The sequence below is a fragment of the Schistocerca americana genome, chromosome 1 (genome assembly GCF_021461395.2).
Source record: "Schistocerca americana isolate TAMUIC-IGC-003095 chromosome 1, iqSchAmer2.1, whole genome shotgun sequence".
In the NCBI taxonomy this organism is placed as follows: Eukaryota; Metazoa; Arthropoda; class Insecta; order Orthoptera; family Acrididae; genus Schistocerca; species Schistocerca americana.
In genome coordinates, this window is record NC_060119.1 from 940,664,229 (window position 1) to 940,682,640 (window position 18,412).

Here is an 18,412-nt window from a genome sequence, read left to right on the forward strand (position 1 = left end):
ACTGTTCCACATGGGTAGAACTGATTCTGATTATACCGTGGATGTATTTCTTATAATCCACACTCGGTATGCTTCACTTAAATTCAAGAAAATGCTTCATCCAGTTAGCCAAGTATTTAATAGCTACACAGTGTCTCCCAGTTTTGTTAGGACTGTGGCTATGAAAAATGAATCATGAATTATGTTCACAAAATCATTGTATTTATTCAAAATAATTACACTGCATCAATTCACAGCTGAAATCTTTTTAAAAGAGTTTCGAAACAGTCACTGTAGTCCTTTTTTGAGATTCATTTAGTATTGCAGTACTAATTTCTCGAATGTCCTTAACTGCTTCGTAACGGTGTCCTTTCATTGACAACTTCAGTTTAGGGAACAATCAGAAGTCGCTTGGGGCCAAATGTGACGAATACGGCACGTGATTCGGGACTGTGATCCATTAGCTGGTCAAATACTTCGCTTTGTAGGCTGGGGCACTGCTGTGGAGCAGCGACAAGGAACTTGCCACTTGGTATTCGACGAATTCTCTCCCGCAAACGATGGAGGACGCCATACTCAGGATTAACGGTTTGCGCCTCTGGTATAAACTCCTTGTGAATAATTACTTTGTCTTCACAAGAATTCTGCAAGCGTACTTTCTTTGGTATCAGCATGTGTTGGCTCACTACGCTGCACTGTGCCGCTTTCTAAGAGGTCCGTATTGGAAACACCATGTCTCATCGCCAGTTGCAATCGATCACGTGAAATCAGTATCACTTTGGGCTGCCTGTAACAGGTCGTTACAAAGTTGGACTCCGCCATGTTTTTCACCGCCTGAAAGGGCGTGCGACACAAACCGTGCACAAACTTTCCTTTTGCCCGAATTATCGTTCAAAATTTTGTGGCTAACAGTTTCCGTTGTTCTGACAGCTCGTCAATGAGCAGTGCAGAAAAACATCTATCTGATGCAATGATTTACGGCGACTTTTTGCGCATTTTCGTCCTTGCGACTTGTTCATGGCTTTCATGCTTGTTGTGTGTCCTTAAAGACCTTTATGCCGTCATGAGATAGAGTATACCACGGAGAAATATTCGAAAGACTTAAATGATCTCTATCATAAACACTTTTCATCACGTCAAACGTTTCACTGGCGGTTTTGCCTAATTTAACACAACATTTGTTGATGCCTCGGTGCTCTACCGCCATTTGCGACGAGTGTCAGACACGTACTGTTACATTCGTGGCCAGGATGCCTGCTGCAGCGGTGCTAAAGTTTTGATCTTCCACACTATTCTTGTTGAAACTTCAAGGATTGCAACGGCGCAACTCACCAAGTGATACCATTGCTGTTTGGAATTTCACACGCGAAGTCTTAACGCTATGAGGATATACTGTGTATGTGAATGTTAGAACAGGTACTTAGACCGATTACAGGAAAATCTTTCGACATTCTTCGCCAAGTGAGCTGGTGTTCCGTCTCTAGTGACTTCTACGTTGAATGCCAACCAACTTTTTTTTATTTTCAGGCAGTTAAGTTGAAATGCTGAATGGTTTAGTACAAGACGTTACAGAAAAATTTAGAGCAGAGGAGTGCAGTGCGCTACAAAACTCGCAGAAAATTTCTGCATCGCGTTTATTCGCTTGCCAGGAGGAGCTACTGCACTGAAAGGAAACTTTTTCCTCTCTGTTCACTACTCATTTCGTGTACTGAGACATTATATCAGTGTTTTTCTGCGCTAAATGCCTGAGTGCAACATCAGAGGGAATATTCACACCGCCTATTCACACTGCGCTGCTGAAGAACCGAATTAAATACTGGGGTGTAAAATATCTGACTAGTTCGAGAGAGGGAGGAACAAATGGTAAATGCGACACTGGAGTGCTAGCACGGAGGCGGGGAGATCCGAGCGACTCGCGTTCGCTCCACGCGGCTGCACAGCGAAACCCGAAACTGCAGCAGACAGCAGAGCGAACCCCTAAAAGGCAGTCGCGTTTCCAGCGCATTAGGCTGCACTGCGCAGCGCCGTGCTCTCAGCTCAGGTGAGCCACCCACCCCCACCCCCACCTGCACGGCTGCGCGTGTGTGTGACTGGGGGAAGCGTGGGCACACGGGGGTGAATGGATGCGCGCGAGTTAGACGTGGACGTGTTAATTGCAGCGTTAATTAGCCTCGTTAGGGGATGCGCCGGCGCCAGCGGCAGCTCTGCCGGCCTGCCGGAGCGGCTACCTGTCGTTGGCTGCTCTCTGTGTGCGGTAGTAGGTGCCGCGGGACGGCGACGAGGGCGTCGCCTGCGAAACGCGGTGCGATGCCTGCCCACAAAACACCCCTCACCGGAAAACGTCTACTGCGTACCTGTCGTTTAGCCTCATGTGAATATTCCACCGGAATATCCTTGCGGTTCAGGCAGTCTCTTTCCTCCGTAAAGAGGGATTGCCAACCTCTTCATCTCAGAGCAGTGCTTGCACCCTACGTCCTTAATTATTTTACTCCTGTCTCCGTTCTCCTCTACAGTTTCTACCCTCTACTGCTCCCCTCTAATGCTATGGAAGTTAGATCCTAACGTCTTAACACATGTCCTATCATTCTGTCCCGTATTCTTGTCGGTGTTTTCCACAAACTGCGCTCTTCGTCGATACTGCGGAAAACCTCTACATTCCTTATCTCACATCGTTCTATGACACGACGTGTCAAACGCTCTTCTTTTCTGGGTTTTTCAACAGTGCATGATTCACTACTATGCAGAATTGTCTTTCAAACGTGCATTTTCAGACGCTTCTTCCGGAAATTAAGGCTAACGTTTGATACAAGTTCATGTCTTTTGGCCATGAATGTCCCCTTTATCTGAGCTAATCTACATTTTATGGCCTTCGGGCTTCGTCAGTCATGAATTTCTTAACAATGTCTACACCGTGGGGACCAATTTTGACGTTAAATTTCTCGCTATTCTCATTTCTGCTACTCCTTATTACTTTCGCCTTTTTGCTGTTTACCGTCAGTCCGTATTCTGTACTCGTTACACTCTTTACTTCATTCAACAGATCCTGTAATTTTTCTTCATTTTCACTCAGTATAGCAATATCATCAGCGAATCTTAGCATTGATAACCTTTCACCCTGAGCTTTAATCCCACTCTTGAAGCTTTCTTATGTTTTCGTCATTGCTTCTTCGATGTATAGTTTCAATATTAGGGGCGAAATACCCTTTTTAATCCGAACACTTAGTTCTCGGTCTTCCAGTCTTTCTGTTCCCTGTTGGTTCTTTTACATAGCGTATATTACCCGTCTTTCCCTGCAGCGTACTTCCATTATTCTCAGAATTTTGAACGTCTCGCATCATTTGACACAGCCTAACGCTTTTTCCAGGTCGGCAAATCCCATGATCGTGCGTCGATTTTTCTTCATTCTTGCTTCCTTTATTAAGCGCAATTTCAGAACTGCCTCTCTGGTGCCTTTACCTTTCCTAAAGCCCAACTGATTATCACCTATCAAATCCCGAGTTTTTTCATTCTGCTGTATATTATTATTGTTAGCAACTTGGATGCATGAGCTATAAAGCTGACTGGCTCCTAATTCTCGCTCTTCTCTGCCATTGATATCTTCGCGTTTGTGTGGCTGATATTTTTCCGAAAGTCTTATTGTATGTCCTCAGTCTCATAGATTCTTCACATCAGCTTGGATAGTTCTCTTGTCGCCTCTTTCCCCAATGATTTTAGAAATTTCTGGGGGATGTTATCAACCCCTCATCTGATCGCAATTCTCCTAAAGCTCTGTTAAACTCTGACTCTAATATGGGATTTCAGTAAAACTTCTTGTGCGTATAAGACGTGTATTTTCTCGTTTAACACTAAGATTACGTCACTAACCTCACATGTAACCAACTTTCTTCTTAGCACAAAGCCTTCACTGTAGATGTGGGAAGCGGGAGCTGGGCCTAACGAGCCGTTGATATCGAGGTCTTTAGTGGCTGAGTACAAGCACGGACTGAACAAGAAGTTTAAGTAAGTCGCTCTGTTGTTTCCAAAGGAATCACCGCATCATTCGCTTTAGCGACTTATGAAAACTATGAAAAAAGGAAATTTAGAAGGCTGGACGGGGAACTGGATTCTTCTGCTTCCGAATACCCATCAAGTGCCTTAACCACTGCGCCGCCTTGCCTCTCACTAAGGAAACATATAAGGCGCTTAGAGCTTTCAATTGTCGTAGAAGCAGCTGTGTTCTCCCTTCTCTCAAGAGAAAAGTTGCGATCCTATGGGATATCGACAGCAGTGCAGGAGGTGCACTTCCTGTAAAGCGGTTGACGCGTGCTAACACGCAGTGCATGATATTTTTACAGAAGAAAACCTCGCTACAGGGAGGTGGCTTAGTAATTGTTAGCGTCTCTTTGGAACAATCTTGCGGAATCGGGCAAGTCAACATGTAAAACGAATAAGTGCTGTTTATTATCGCATATGCAGTAAATGAAAAACTTCTTCTCCATCAGCTAAGTCAAGAAGTCATTAACGTATATCCTATATTCGGAACAAGGATTACTACAGGTTTTAAAACATTTCGTGAGAGTATCCCGCTCACCGCTTCGTAGCTGGACTAAGTCCTCGATTTGACGAAAGAATAATTCTTCTCGGCAACAGTTACAGTTCCTATAAAACAGCGAATATGTGCAACATCTTAATGTTTGTGAGAAAGACGCTAACGACTTTAATTACTCTATCTACAGAGGTGGCAATGACGTACTTACATATCTGACGTTCTAAAAGTTTTGATATGTGCTGAAGCACATCCAGTTTAAAATGGCTAAACTTCGAAATTACAAGTGTGGATTTCGTAAACAAATAATTTACTGCCAAAGAAAAGATTAATGTCATTAAAAAAACCTTCTGTTATTGTAATAAAGCTAGGTGTAATGTCTGTGAAATTCATATTATTCAGCGTTACTGGACTCGTTACTATGTACAAATGTACTCAAAGCACCAGAAAGAGAAGCGAAAAGGTTGCCTTGGTAGGGTCTTCCATCGTTGATAAGAACGGTGTTATGACTTGAGAGTATTGCAAAGATTCGACGTCTCGTGTAATAGTTGTCGAGAAATAATGCTACTCTGTCGAAAGCAGATGATTGAATTTCGCCCTTTGAACAACAATAATTCTGTATGTTTTCAGGACAATTGATATAGCAGCCACAGTTCACACTTTCTCTCATGAGAAATATGAAATAAATTATGATTTTTTTTGTACAGAGCCACGATATGGTAAGCAAGCAGTTTACCATTATTAGACAACTGAATACTCGCTTGCGTTTTCTTTTTCGCTCAGTTGCTCACACATGCAAATAAACAATGTTTCTGCTCATTACTTAAAAAATTAAAGTGCTCTTTACAACTTGGTACACACTCATTCGGCGATCACTCTACTTGTGGTATGATTCACATTATCAAACGTAATCGAAATACTTTAGCTAGAAGGATTCTTATCACCAACACACATTACAATTATTTCTACTGTTATATAGTCAACAATATTCACACCCTGCAAGTGCGCATGAGAAAAATGGGGCACTGTCAAAACATACCGACTTCAAAGAACTCCATCACAAACATCTTAGAAGAATACTACAGGCAAAATTCATACTGGTGGCAGCTCCTTGCAATGTTTCAGTATGATCACTTAATCAAAACGTATTTTTTTTAAATACTCATGTCTCATAGTTTTCTTTTTGTCTGTCAATAATAAAGTTAAATATGTTCTGCCACATGAATGATTCTTTTTATTTCTTCCAGATACTGCAACGTGATCAACTTGTACAGCCCTAAACGAGGTGAGTTCATTGACACTACGAAAATATTTTAATGTCTTCGATGGTAGAGAATACATTTACCAGAGCCAGAGTCAATAGAAATATTGGCCTGTTTTATTGACTTAGTTATTTTGTCCCGATTTTATGCATAAAGCCCCTGTGTAAATAATGAATTTTAATGAGAGGCTAGCATGGGAGAGTCTTCCATATTGTACCAATTACCTTTTGTGATATTTCAAGATATCATTGTGGTTTATCGCCTAACACCTATGAATATGATATAAATTCTAACAGTGCTAAGAAAATCATGAAACTTGTCAGTGTAATCTTGTCACTATTCTAGTATGAAATGGGGATATGTAAGACTATTATATGACCTACTAAGGACAACTAAGGATCAGCACGTTTTATAATGTCAAATGTTTTTAAAAGGTGTGGAAGTGAGACGCTGTTCTATGTTTGAATCTGTCAAGCAACCACAGGGATAATTCTATGGACTGAATGATACAGTTTTGAGGGTCACATAATTTATCTTCTCCTTTCATGTGGTTTCATTTGCCTTTGTCGACAACTGTGGTTCTTGAGATAGATAGTATGGGGTCACAGAAATATTAAGAAAAATCTTTTCAACTACTCTTCGTTTCATTAGTTCCCACTACCATATTATTTGTTGTCTTGGTTCTTTAGTAATGAGTTCCTCATGCCATGTGAATAATTGATGGTAACCAATAATCAAATATCTGAAATCTGAATTGGATTACTGTTATTCCATTGACGAAATAAGGACTGGCTGGCTACCCTTCTCTCACTTCAGTAGTGACCAAACTCTTCTTGTAATGAAGTAAATGGAGGTAAGATAAATCAGGGAAATAGATCTCATGTCAAAATAGCCTTTTTTATCAATAATAAATCCTCCTTTACTTTCCTATAAGCTGTATTTAGTTTTATATTTACATTACATCGTTGTTGTAAATAAATGAAAATGGTACGATACAGACGTGTCATTACTATTTTTGGTTCCCTAGCTTAATCAACATGCAATAAAAATTTTAATATGTCAGCGAAATACGATGGGTGGCCGAGCGGTTCTAGGCGCTTCAGTCCGGAAAAGCGCGACAGCTACGGTCGCAGGTTCAAATCCTGCCTCGGGCGTGGATGTGTGTGATGTCCTTAGGTTAGTTAGGTTTAAGTACTTCTACAATCTAGGGGACTAATGACCTCAGATGTTAAGTCCCATAGTGCTCAGAGCCATTTGAACCATTTTGAAATACGAAGGCGACCAAATAAATTAATATCTGTAAGAATCCAAAGCCACCAGGTTTCTCATGCCAGAAACATATTTAAAATACCTGCAAAAACCGATGTGGACGTGGAATAATAAATAAAGTAAATTTTAGGAGGCTAAAAAGTGTTAAGAGTTCAATACAGATAAAACTTTCAAAATGAGAAGCAGGGGGTGTATTACATCAGAAAATGTAGAGACGAAATTGAGACAAATAGAAAAGATGCTTAGCGCGAATTCCAGACTCAGAGTACCAAAATTGCAAAGAAACATTACGATTGGCCAGGAACAGAAAGAAACCACAGGTCATTATGGATTTTAAAGAAGTACTAGAAAAAGAGCTTAAATATTCCGAAAGTGCAGATGTTGAAAGGAAGAATAATTCTGACAACAAATTAATTAAATATCAAAAGCAATCTGTAAATTGAAAAAATTTTAAAAATCTCGGCTTATAGAAACACAAGAAAATTTCACCAAAAATAGTACTAGAAATTTTTATCCAACTTTTAAATGTATACTAAGAGCGCATCAAGCACCAAGTATTTGTTCAAAGAAGACAATGGTAAAGTAGGATTAAATAATGATGAGTCTTGTGAAATATAAGTAACATTTTTTGACAGACGCATAAATTCTCCAGTTACAACAGTTAAATCAGAATTATCAGGAATACAAAAAATTATTGAGAAAGATTTCCCACAAATAAAGCCAGAAATTCTTGAAGCCATCAAAAACTCTAAAACAGTAAACTAAGTGGTGAAAGCACAATGGCAGCAGAATTATGCAAATAAATGAAGCCAAAGCATACAAATGCTTTTTTACAACATCTGGAAAACAAAACAGATTTTAGAAGAGTAGAAGATGCCATTATCTGATTACAACAAAAAGAAAGATCCATAAAAGTCAGCACTTAAAAAGGAATGTCACTTCTACTAGTAGTGTACAATATAATAGAAAAAAATGTGGCATACAGTGTATCATAAATAAATTCTCCTCAACAAAGTTGAAGAATATTTGAAGGAAGGTACTGCTCAACACAGATTTATAACTTAAAATCAATAATTAGCCATAGAATGTTATTCAGCGAGCTCATAATATTATAATTTATTGATTTCAAGATAACATTTGATTTTGTCAACAGAAAGAAATCAGATAAAATCATGAGATGATTTGAAGTTAAAGCAAAATTAGCAAATATAATTAATGAAACTGTAAGAAGTACAATATCTAAAGGGAAAACTGTTGGAGAAATATCTCATTCATTTGAAAGAAAAGCTGTTATTGGATAAGGCGATGGGTTATCAACTGTATTGTTTAACTGTGCTTCAGAAAAAAATGTATCTGGAATCTGGAGCTAAAAATCACGAAGTGGAATATTCTGAGAAGGAGATACAATGAAGTGCCTGTAAACTATATGGGTTTCATAGATGATTTTCCAGTACTTTCAGAAAATACGACAGAGGTAATTACTCAAGTAAATCGTATGGGAAGAGTAGCCAAGACATCTGGTTTCAGAATTTCAACTGCAAAAACTTCCTAAAAAATGTAAAAAAGTACTACAGTATACATAAACACACAGGCAGATTCAATACAGAGCTTAGTAACTTGAAATAAGTTGGAGAAACAGTACAGTAGCCTGTACTAGAATAATTTGCAAAAGATACAAGGCTTAATAAAATATGTTTGACTACAAATGTCTACAACAAGAAATGCGTGTCTAGAAATACAAAACTAATACGCCACTCTACCATGGAAAGCCCAGAATATTTATATGCACAGGAGTGCTTAACAATGACTATAAGCTTGAGGAGAAGTTGAAAGAGTGCTGGAAAAATAGGAAACAGGAAATGAAGTTGTTACGTGGTCCTATTTGGTCAATTAGAAGATAAAAATTGGGAGCAACATACCCTTAAAGGCCAGAAAAGCAAAAAACTAATTCTTAATTAATTCTCTTTTCCTCTCAGTTCTCTCACAATTCGATTAACGTCAGTTATCTACAGTAGATTAACGACGTTCTTAGTTGACCAGATTTCTGGTTCCATAGCCCTCCAAGTAAATATCACCTCTTAACTTTGGCTCCATAGCGATACAAATAAATATCATGTCTTAACTTTGAGATCTTGCCTATTCGAACAGCTGCCACATAATGATGAGCTGTGTTTAAATCCATGTATCCTGCCAGTTCTTTAGATTTCCTGCATACGTTACACAAGAAGCAATGTTTGTACCGAAGGCAACTATAGATGATACAGGCATCGCAACATTTCAGTGCATTAGTTCTTCCAAGTCATTTTTTGAATATCGTGGCTTCCACTCGACACAAGGAGCGTATGCATTTTAGATGTTTGGTCCGTATATGTCATATGCATAAATACGCATGCCATGCCTATGCATCTCTGCAGACACAATGTTTTTTTTCTTTTTTTGTAAAATGTATATTTTGCTTGAATGAAACCCAAGACAACAACAATTTTATCACTGTTGACATCCCTGACATCTGCTGTAATTTATGGGTGTGATTAAAAGCACCTTAATACGAAATTCGTACCATGCCAACCCGCAGCTCATGGTCTTGCTGTAGAGTTCTTGCTTCCTGCACATAAGGTCCCGGGTTCGATTGCCAGCGGGGTCAGGAATTCCCTGCCTCGAGATGACTGGGTGTTGTGTCGTCATTATTATCATTCATCCCCATTACTTTCGGAGGAAGGCAATGGCAAACCACCTCCGCTAGGACCTTGCCTAGTCGGTGGTGCGGGTATCTCGCATCTTTCCCTACGCTCCTCGGAGTATGGGACCTCTTCATCATTCATCACATACAGAAACCAGGAATTTAACAATTTCCTGCCCTACCTTCTGAATGTTCAGAGATTTTCCCACTAATTTTCCATGTTCTATGCAGACACGTAAGCGTCCCCTGTCATACAGTTTTGATTAGTGAAAAATAAACAACTCTACAGACACGACGTAGAAAAGCTGTAGTTACACGAGCGCACAAGCGGCTCGTGAAAGGAAAAGTACTAAGCATGAAAATACTTAGTCTGTAGCAGCTGCACTGATTTGACTTAGAGAAAGAGGGTCTTGTTTCTGGCATCGAAGTCAACACCCCAGCAATGCGAGGCAAATGTTTGTCAACGTTGCCATACGTGTTAGCGAAAACTTAGATAAATCATTAAAGAAATGTCAGCCGAAGATCGCAAGTCAGAAACCGACACGCAGTACTCAACAAATAGCCACGATAGCCTCAATAGTTTCGTATAACTTTTCATTATTCTTCGCGCCAACTAGGCCTATAGTATTCAGTACACCATCAGAGGCTGATATGCGAGATGGACGATCAGAATTTTTGAAACATTTCACTCAGTAATAAAAGCCCGAGTTGGATAAGAATGGGGCATGAAATTGACAGGATTTTTTCATAGGACCTCAGTCTTCAGTGATTTGGAGAAATTTTGGAGAACTAAATACATGAATGCAATTCCACGGAATCAACCCCAACAGTAACTGGATATACTATTTATTTACTTCTCCAATAAAAGCACATTGGCTCGATCTCAGATGGCTTATCTTCAGTGGTGATATAAACAATTGTAATGCAAACGCATTGCCACAGTTACAATGTTTCACGTGGTACATTTGTGTCTCCAGTCGTCGATTTCACTTTTTTATCAACAATGGACAGAGAAATATCAATGGAAAACATTATCGTAGTTGTGACACTGCGTTTGTATTACGCGTATGTTTCGCCACTGAAGATAGGCGCAGAGACCGTGAAACATTTACAGTCTCAGTGACCAAATAAATAAACGGTGAGAACAAGGACTGTTGCAATTTATTTCGTTCAGTTTAATTTCACTGTCACGGCATTTTCCCCTCCCGTTACGGAGAACATATTCACAATGAACGAATAGTTAGACGGGACTTTAACACTGTTCCTTCCAGGTGTAAGACAAGCGCCTTAATCATCTCCCCACATCGAAAAAGTCTAATGAGTTGCATACTCGCTTTAGCGAAGTTTGCAACCAGGAACTTCTGACGTCTCAACGGACACAATGGATACATGTTGGCGTCGTGGTGAGATCAGCAATAGCCGTTCTACTGACATGGCTTTCCAGAGTGAATATTTATATTGTTGGCATTTGTAACCTGGATGACGAGACATAGCATCTTCTGTGGCGTGTAATCACCAACATTGATACGAACCTGACGCCAGTGGGTGAGGTTGCCCAGAGATGGACACTGTACTCGTACTTGGGAGGACGTCAGTCGAAATCCCCATGCGGCCATCCAGATTTAGGTTTTCTGTGATTTCCTTAACTCTCTTAATGTGGATGGCGGGACGATTTCTTTGGAAGAGCGTGGTCGATTTTCTTCTCTAAAGTTGTGTGCACCGTCTTTGATGATTATGTAGTCGAAGTGACGTTAAACAAAATTCCCTTTTAACACGTTTTTGGAAAGACGCTTTCTTGTCTGTCTGTTCGGAACAAATTTTGCTGTTCATTTTAACTAGAGGCTTGAAATTTTAAGCGTAGCTCATAATTGGATAACAGCTTGCTTCCTCGTCGAGCTGTTGGTTGGAGATGGTGGTAGCGGTGCAAAAAGATGGTAAGTAAGATATCTCGCCTGCCCACAGGACCGGCATGTTGTGCATATAGTATCGGAATGCGTGCCAGGCGCTTTGCGAGTGGAAGAGCATGGATGAGCAGAAAGCAGAGAGGGGGAGGAAGGTTAGATCGACAGAGAGATGGAGGAGGACATGTGACACATATACAGGGTGTCCCAGCTATCTTGTCCACCCAAAATATCTCTGGAACAATAACAGCTGTCGGAAAACGACTTTCACCGGTATCAATGTAGGGCTGGGGCCCATGAATGTACATATTTGGAAACATTCTAAAACGAAAGCATATGTGTTTTTTAACACAAACTTATGTTTTTTTAAATGGACCTCCTATATTTTTTCTTCAGCAATCCATGGCATGACAAAGCACATACACAATGGCGTTGATTGCATCGCAATATTCCCATTACATCCCGAGATATTGAGACGCGAAGTTGACGCTTGAAACACCCGACAGGCGCTGCTAGCGCACGTCCTGAGGCTCAGGCGTCAACCCCATGCTGCCCGTAATCGCGATGTGATTGACAAATAAGTGTCCCTCTTGATAAGTATGGAGGTGTGATTACACATGTCAATCACATCGCGATTACGGGCAGCATGGGGTTCAGGCCTGAGCCTCAGGACGTGCGCTAGCAGCGCATGTCGGGTGTTTCAAGCGTCAACTTCGCGTCTTAATATCTCGGGATGTAATGGGAATATTGCAATGCAATCAACGCCATTGTGTATGTGCTTTGTCATGCTATGGATTGCTGAAGAAAAAATATAGGAGGTCTATTTAAAAAAACATAAGTTTGTGTTAAAAAACACATATGCTTTCGGTTTAGAATGTTTCCAAATATGTACATTCATGGGCCCCAGCCCTACATTGATACCGGTGAAAGTCGTTTTCCAATAGCTGTTATTGTTCCAGAGATATTTTGGGTGGACAAGATAGCTGGGACACCCTGTATACGGATGAAGCTGCAGATAACGTATATAAACTCACCAAAATGTTTAAAATCCATTGGAGAAATTTCATACACACATGACTAAATAACGGAAAATAATTATTTAAAGAAAAATAAATTTGTAATACAACACTTTTTAAATCAAGCTAAAACTTACAAAATAATTTTTCCTAGCTTCTGCAAATCCCTAACCCCATACAGATAGCCTCAAACGTTATACTTGTGAATTTTCATAGCTGTGAAAATCCTTGTTAAGATTTATAACTGAAAACATGCGGCGCATGCAGCAGATAATAGTTAGGAAGTGAACTGTTCATGCATCTTGTATCTTGAGAAAACAGTGAACAGTCCACGATACATCCAAAATGTTATCCACACTACTCTGTTGCTGTTCCTACGACGTCAGGAGGAATACGAGAACACCCTCTATCGACAAACGACAGCTGGACACAAACTTCATTTCTTCCGTTCCCAGGCGCACTCGTTATCTACCGTGGCTAACACTATCACCAGAGCTGTTCCGCATCGAAAAAGGATATGGTCTCCACATTGATGCATCTATGATTATTATCATATGCAGTGTATGATATGTAGAAAAAGTGATGAAATTCTATTTAAGTAGGAGTATTTCTCAATAGTATTCAGTTTTTTGCATTCCATCGATATAGTTGGATGTCTATTCAGGTTAAATGTGATCGCTCTGAGATAGGTAGATTGACATGCATGACAAACAATACACACCACCTGATGTTGGGCAAATTATGGTTTTTGTAGCGTGTCAGTTCAAAAACAAAAAAAAATCTTGTCGGGTTTTTGCCGCGTCATTGCAATAATACTTTACTGGATTCCTTGCCGGAGCAATTCTTAATATGTCCACGACGTCTCGCAATGTATCCTTACACAGTCGTCAAAAAATGGACACAAATGTCATGGACGCTCTGTGAACTGGTCTGGTAAGAAACCCGAGAAGATTTTATTATCTGCTGGTCAGCATTGCCACTTGAAATACACAGTAGTACGCTTATGATCTCGCCATCGGGAGTCGAAGTTACCTATATACAGACGCGCGAGACCAACAATAGTTCACATTTTGGTTGGAATCCAGGCACTAAGTACACATAATAACAAAATTCACGGCACCTGGAGAAGATGACTGTGTGGTAGTCAAAATATGATGCATAAAATGAAGAAAAAATTCGACTGAACACACTGAAGCACACCATTAATAGCTTGCAACCTCTTCATTCATTATTCATCAACCGTTTAAATTTAAGCTTCGACTGCTGAGTTTGGATATCATTTACATGTTTTTAACGTTGCATAATGTGAGGTGTTAGTTGTGCTGTTTTGCATTCTCCTGTTCAAAAATGGTTCTGAGCACTATGCGACTTAACTTCTGAGGTCATCAGTCGCCTAGAACTTAGAACTAATTAAACCTAACTAACCTAAGGACATCACACACATCCATGTCCGAGGCAGGATTCGAACCTGCGACCCTAGCGGTCGCTCGGCTCCAGACTGTAGCGCCCAGAACCGCACGGCCACTCCGGCCGGCCCATTCTCCTGTGATTCTACAGTCCGATCTCTGATGACCTGTAGTGAGTGCAAACACCCTGTATGATCATGTTAATTAATTAATGGAAATGATAATACTTCTTAATGGTAACATCTTACCGATTGATAATTGTTGGAGTGCCCCCGTCAGGCACGCAATATGGATACCACACCATACACATTGACACATTAATAAGAGGAGGGATCAACTAATCTATAACAGAAACAAGTGGTCATTATAACATTCAGGTGTAATATCGAAAAGCAAAACACGTGAGTTACCCACTAACAGTAGCAACTGAACACTTAATACTTGGAAAACAGGCAGTAATGGTTGAGCAGTGTGTGGCTCGTGTTCCCACCATCATGTATTTTACACCCTGTTTTTAACGTACTTCCACCTCACTACGTTAATTTAAATTACTGCTGTTACCGAGTTGCTGCTTTGCCTGACCGTGAGCGGCGTTAGCAGCGCGTATCGATATATCCCCCCTCGTAGTATCTTTGCTTGACTGCTATTGCTTCCCGGTCGTTGTCTGTCGTATGGGAGTTCGTCGCGAGTTCGGATAAGCAGTTCGGTCGCGAGTTCGGGCTGCCAGGCAGTTGGAACGCGCCTGGAGCGCAGTCCGGACCTGCCAGTCGGGGAGTTGCAATGCGGCACTAGAGCAGTCGGGTTGGAGCAGCAGTGAGGTGTGCGTCGACATGGCTCGCCCGACCGTTGCCGCCACGCATCGCTTGAGCCGCGACACGGTCTTGGTGGATCGTCGGTCGGTCGTCCTACCGGACGACGCGTTTTGGCTCGCCGATCGTTCACGAGTCGGAAATGTGTGTGTGCATCGACTCCCGATTGTCTTCGTGCGTGCTTGGTTATTGTTGGGTATCGTTCTGGTCTTCGTGGAAGTGTTTGTCAGGTTGTGTGTGTAGTTGGCATGATTTCCTTTGACAAGTTATTTTAAATCTTGTCGGCGTACTGGCTCTGAGAGATCGGTCGTCTCATCGGGTGATGTGTAACTGGTTCTCTGAGCGCTTCTGGCCCCCCTTCAATTACCATCTTGTGGAACTTGGGTCGGTCCTTTCCTGGTGCAGGGATGTCGTTTAGCCAGTGGGCGTGTTTCCTCTGCATGGTTGGGTCCGAGCCAGTATTTCCGCCGTCTTGTGTCTGGAAGTGAGTCGGAGACGCACCAGCAGTGCAGTTGCGACGAAGCAGCAGTCGCGGACGGATCAGCAGACAGTCGGTCGGTTGGTGCGGACCAGGGAGGATATCTCCGTGTGGTGTAGTCGCCTGGGTCCGCTGCCGGGCACTGCGCACTGTCGCAGCGTGTGTGGAGCTGTCCGATCGCTACGAGCTTCGTGGTTCACCGACCAAGGACGTCGAGGTTGAGTGTAGTTTTGACAGCTAATACATATTTCATTATGGATAATCAAGTTTGTAGCCTTTTGTGTTTGAGTTCTCATGTACTGATTGGTGGCAAGCGAGTCGTTGTGTCGGTCGGTCCATGGCTGTCCCCTGGTTGGGTTCCGACGGATCAAGTGTAGTTGGGCTCACCACCTGTCTCTCCTAAGTGAACGAAGGCAGACCGACCTCCCTGGAGGCTTCTGAGTGCTACCGGTCTTTAATTATCTGTTTTCAGCTGCTTAAAATTTATGGCTTATGGTTTTTTTTTTTCTTAAAAATTTTGCGAAATTTATTGTTTAATTTATCTTTCAAGCTTAAACATTGCGACCTTCTGCCTTTAAAAGATTATGGTAATATATTTTAAAATTTTCAAACATAATTATGGCCTTCAACCTTTGGTATTGCACCTTGCATATGTTTGTTCTATCTACTTTGCGGTGATGTTTTTTAATTGTTTTATTTCTGTCTTAATTGGTTTTTTATCTTATTGATTTGTTAAGATTTCTTGTTTGGAGGCCTTCAACCGCGAAGGAGTTGCATTCGGTAAAGGTCCGGCTATGTGCCGCTTTGGTTGTAAAAGTGTTATTAAATTGCAATAAATTACAATTAGAAGATAAAACTGGCCCCAACCTATTTATCCTTTCCACAAACCTAATTACCTGTTCTGCCCAGCGGGTTCAGCTGGCGTATCAGTGGCGAACTCTAACCTTTGAACAGTTGGGTGAGTACGATGAATGCAAAATTATGCAAATAATACACGAATACGACCAGTATCTGTAAGCATGGTTAGTAAATTAGAGGATGAACCCGCAAAAATAGGTTACAATACCAGCAAGGTTGCCAAAGAGAGCACTGAAAGCGACTTGCTGGCTGTGAAGCATTAAAATGGAATAACTGCCTCCTAAAGGAAGTGGACTAATATTGCGTCCCTGTGGAAAACGTAATCGCAGGGATGACCCACCTTACCAGACTTGCAGCGTAATGCGAAATGGAGCGGCAATAGCGGCAGAAGATTTTGAGTTCAGCTCTCTCTTTCTCTCTCTATGGTTAGTGCTCAAGTGGAGACATCGCTCTGTCCACCGCAAGTCTTGCCACATCGGTCGTCCTGCAACAAGTCTGTACACCAGTTCATCCCAGCCGCCTCTGTTTTCAAGAACAACGATCTGAATTCCGCTGCATCTATCAGAGACAGAACCTCGCCAGCCAATGGTGGGAGACACTGCGAGTTCCGTGCAGTAAAACTCGAGTAAAGATGTTAAACAATCTGCCGCTCTCGAGGCTTTACGTTACATTTAACCAGTAGAGCCATGCGGTGCAGAGGCAGGCAGAAATTCTCTCCCACTGTATGGTACAATTTTGAAACAGGCATATGAGACGACCAACACATAATCATAGACGAGAAAGCGCATACTTTATAGAAAATAACGGTAAGAACCAGTCAGAATGCTGGGTTCTGAAGTTTAAACTGAATATTATTTTGTGGTGTAGCTCCTGAGGTAAACAGCTGTTCGTTTCATATCAACTAAAAGAATGCAGAAAGTTGTACTTAGTAATTCAACCAATGTAATCCGGGACATAATTCTGACTGGAGAGAAATCACGTATAGGGTTCCCGAAGGCTCCGTCCTACGTTCGCAGAATTATTTCTATCTACAGATAACACTAGTATTGTAATAAATCCAAGAACACACACAGAAACAGAAAAAATGGTGAACGAGTTTTTTAAAATTGTTATTGACTGGTTTTCTGTGAGTGGTCTCGCCCTTAATGTTAAAAAAAGATGCATTGAGTTCTGTACATGTAGAGGTACTACTCCAATGATAAGTGTGCTACAGGGTGAATAAATAATAAAGAAGATGGAAACTTCAAAATTGTTAGGTGTCCATACGGACGAGAATTTAAAATGAAAAAAACCACATTTTGGAACTCCTAAAACCACTTAGTTCAGCCACATTTGCACTTTGAATCATTGCAAATCTTTGGGAGATACAGATCACTAAGTTGACATATTTTGCATATTTTCATTCAAAATTGTCATATAGAACAATGGTCTGGGGTAACTCATTTTTGAGAAAGAATGGCTTCATTCCACAAAAACGTGCTGTAAGAACAATATATGTCGTGCTCACCCACAATCATGGGGTTGTAGATATGTTTAAGGAGTTGGGCATTCTGACTACTGCAACACAGCATGTGTATTCCCTAATGCAGTTTACTGTAACTAATTACTACAGTTTAAAGGGAACAATGATGTACTTCATTACAATACCAGAAAGAAAACTCACATTCATTACTACAGATTATGGTTGTCTTTAGCACAAAAATGGGTGTACAATATTGCAACAAAAAATTTTAATCATTTCCCCAGTAATATAAAATACAAAGTAAAAATTGAAAACAAACTAAGTTCCTCCTTGACAACGCCTTCTACCCCACAGAAGAATTTCTATTACTGTAATGTGTAAAAGATATTGGGTACGAATTACTAACTCACATCTGTATATATTTTTACTTTTTGAAAAAAAAAAAAACTTAGAAATCTTCAGGATATAACTATATGTACAAATTAACTTGCGATGTGAATGTACGAGTAAAATGACTCGATCCACATCATTACGATCTGTCATGCAATATGATACATGGAACATATAATTAACTAACTAGCACGTACCAGCCTCAGGAAAGAGGCACCTTGCTACATTCTTTATCTTCCTAAAAGGCTTCAATGAACAACGCTGTATTCTTCTCTGGGAGATAGCTGTCCCAACCACCGTTTCGATTGTGGTGTGGAGAACTCAATACCCTGTCGGCTGCCTTATCTGACCCCGAGTCTTTGAGTCTGAACACTTCT

The 18,412-nt window shown here is 40.9% G+C and overlaps 1 protein-coding gene across 1 annotated transcript in view; it reads left to right on the forward strand.

Annotated features, from left to right (window-relative positions):
* LOC124615590 (superoxide dismutase [Cu-Zn]-like) overlaps nucleotides 1–18,412 on the forward strand; it is a 325,653-nt gene that overhangs the window by 132,097 nt on the left and 175,144 nt on the right. The window contains exon 2 of the mRNA XM_047143580.1: nucleotides 5,752–5,789. The gene's annotated coding sequence lies outside the window, so the exon portion shown is untranslated. The remainder of the gene's footprint in view (nucleotides 1–5,751; nucleotides 5,790–18,412) is intronic.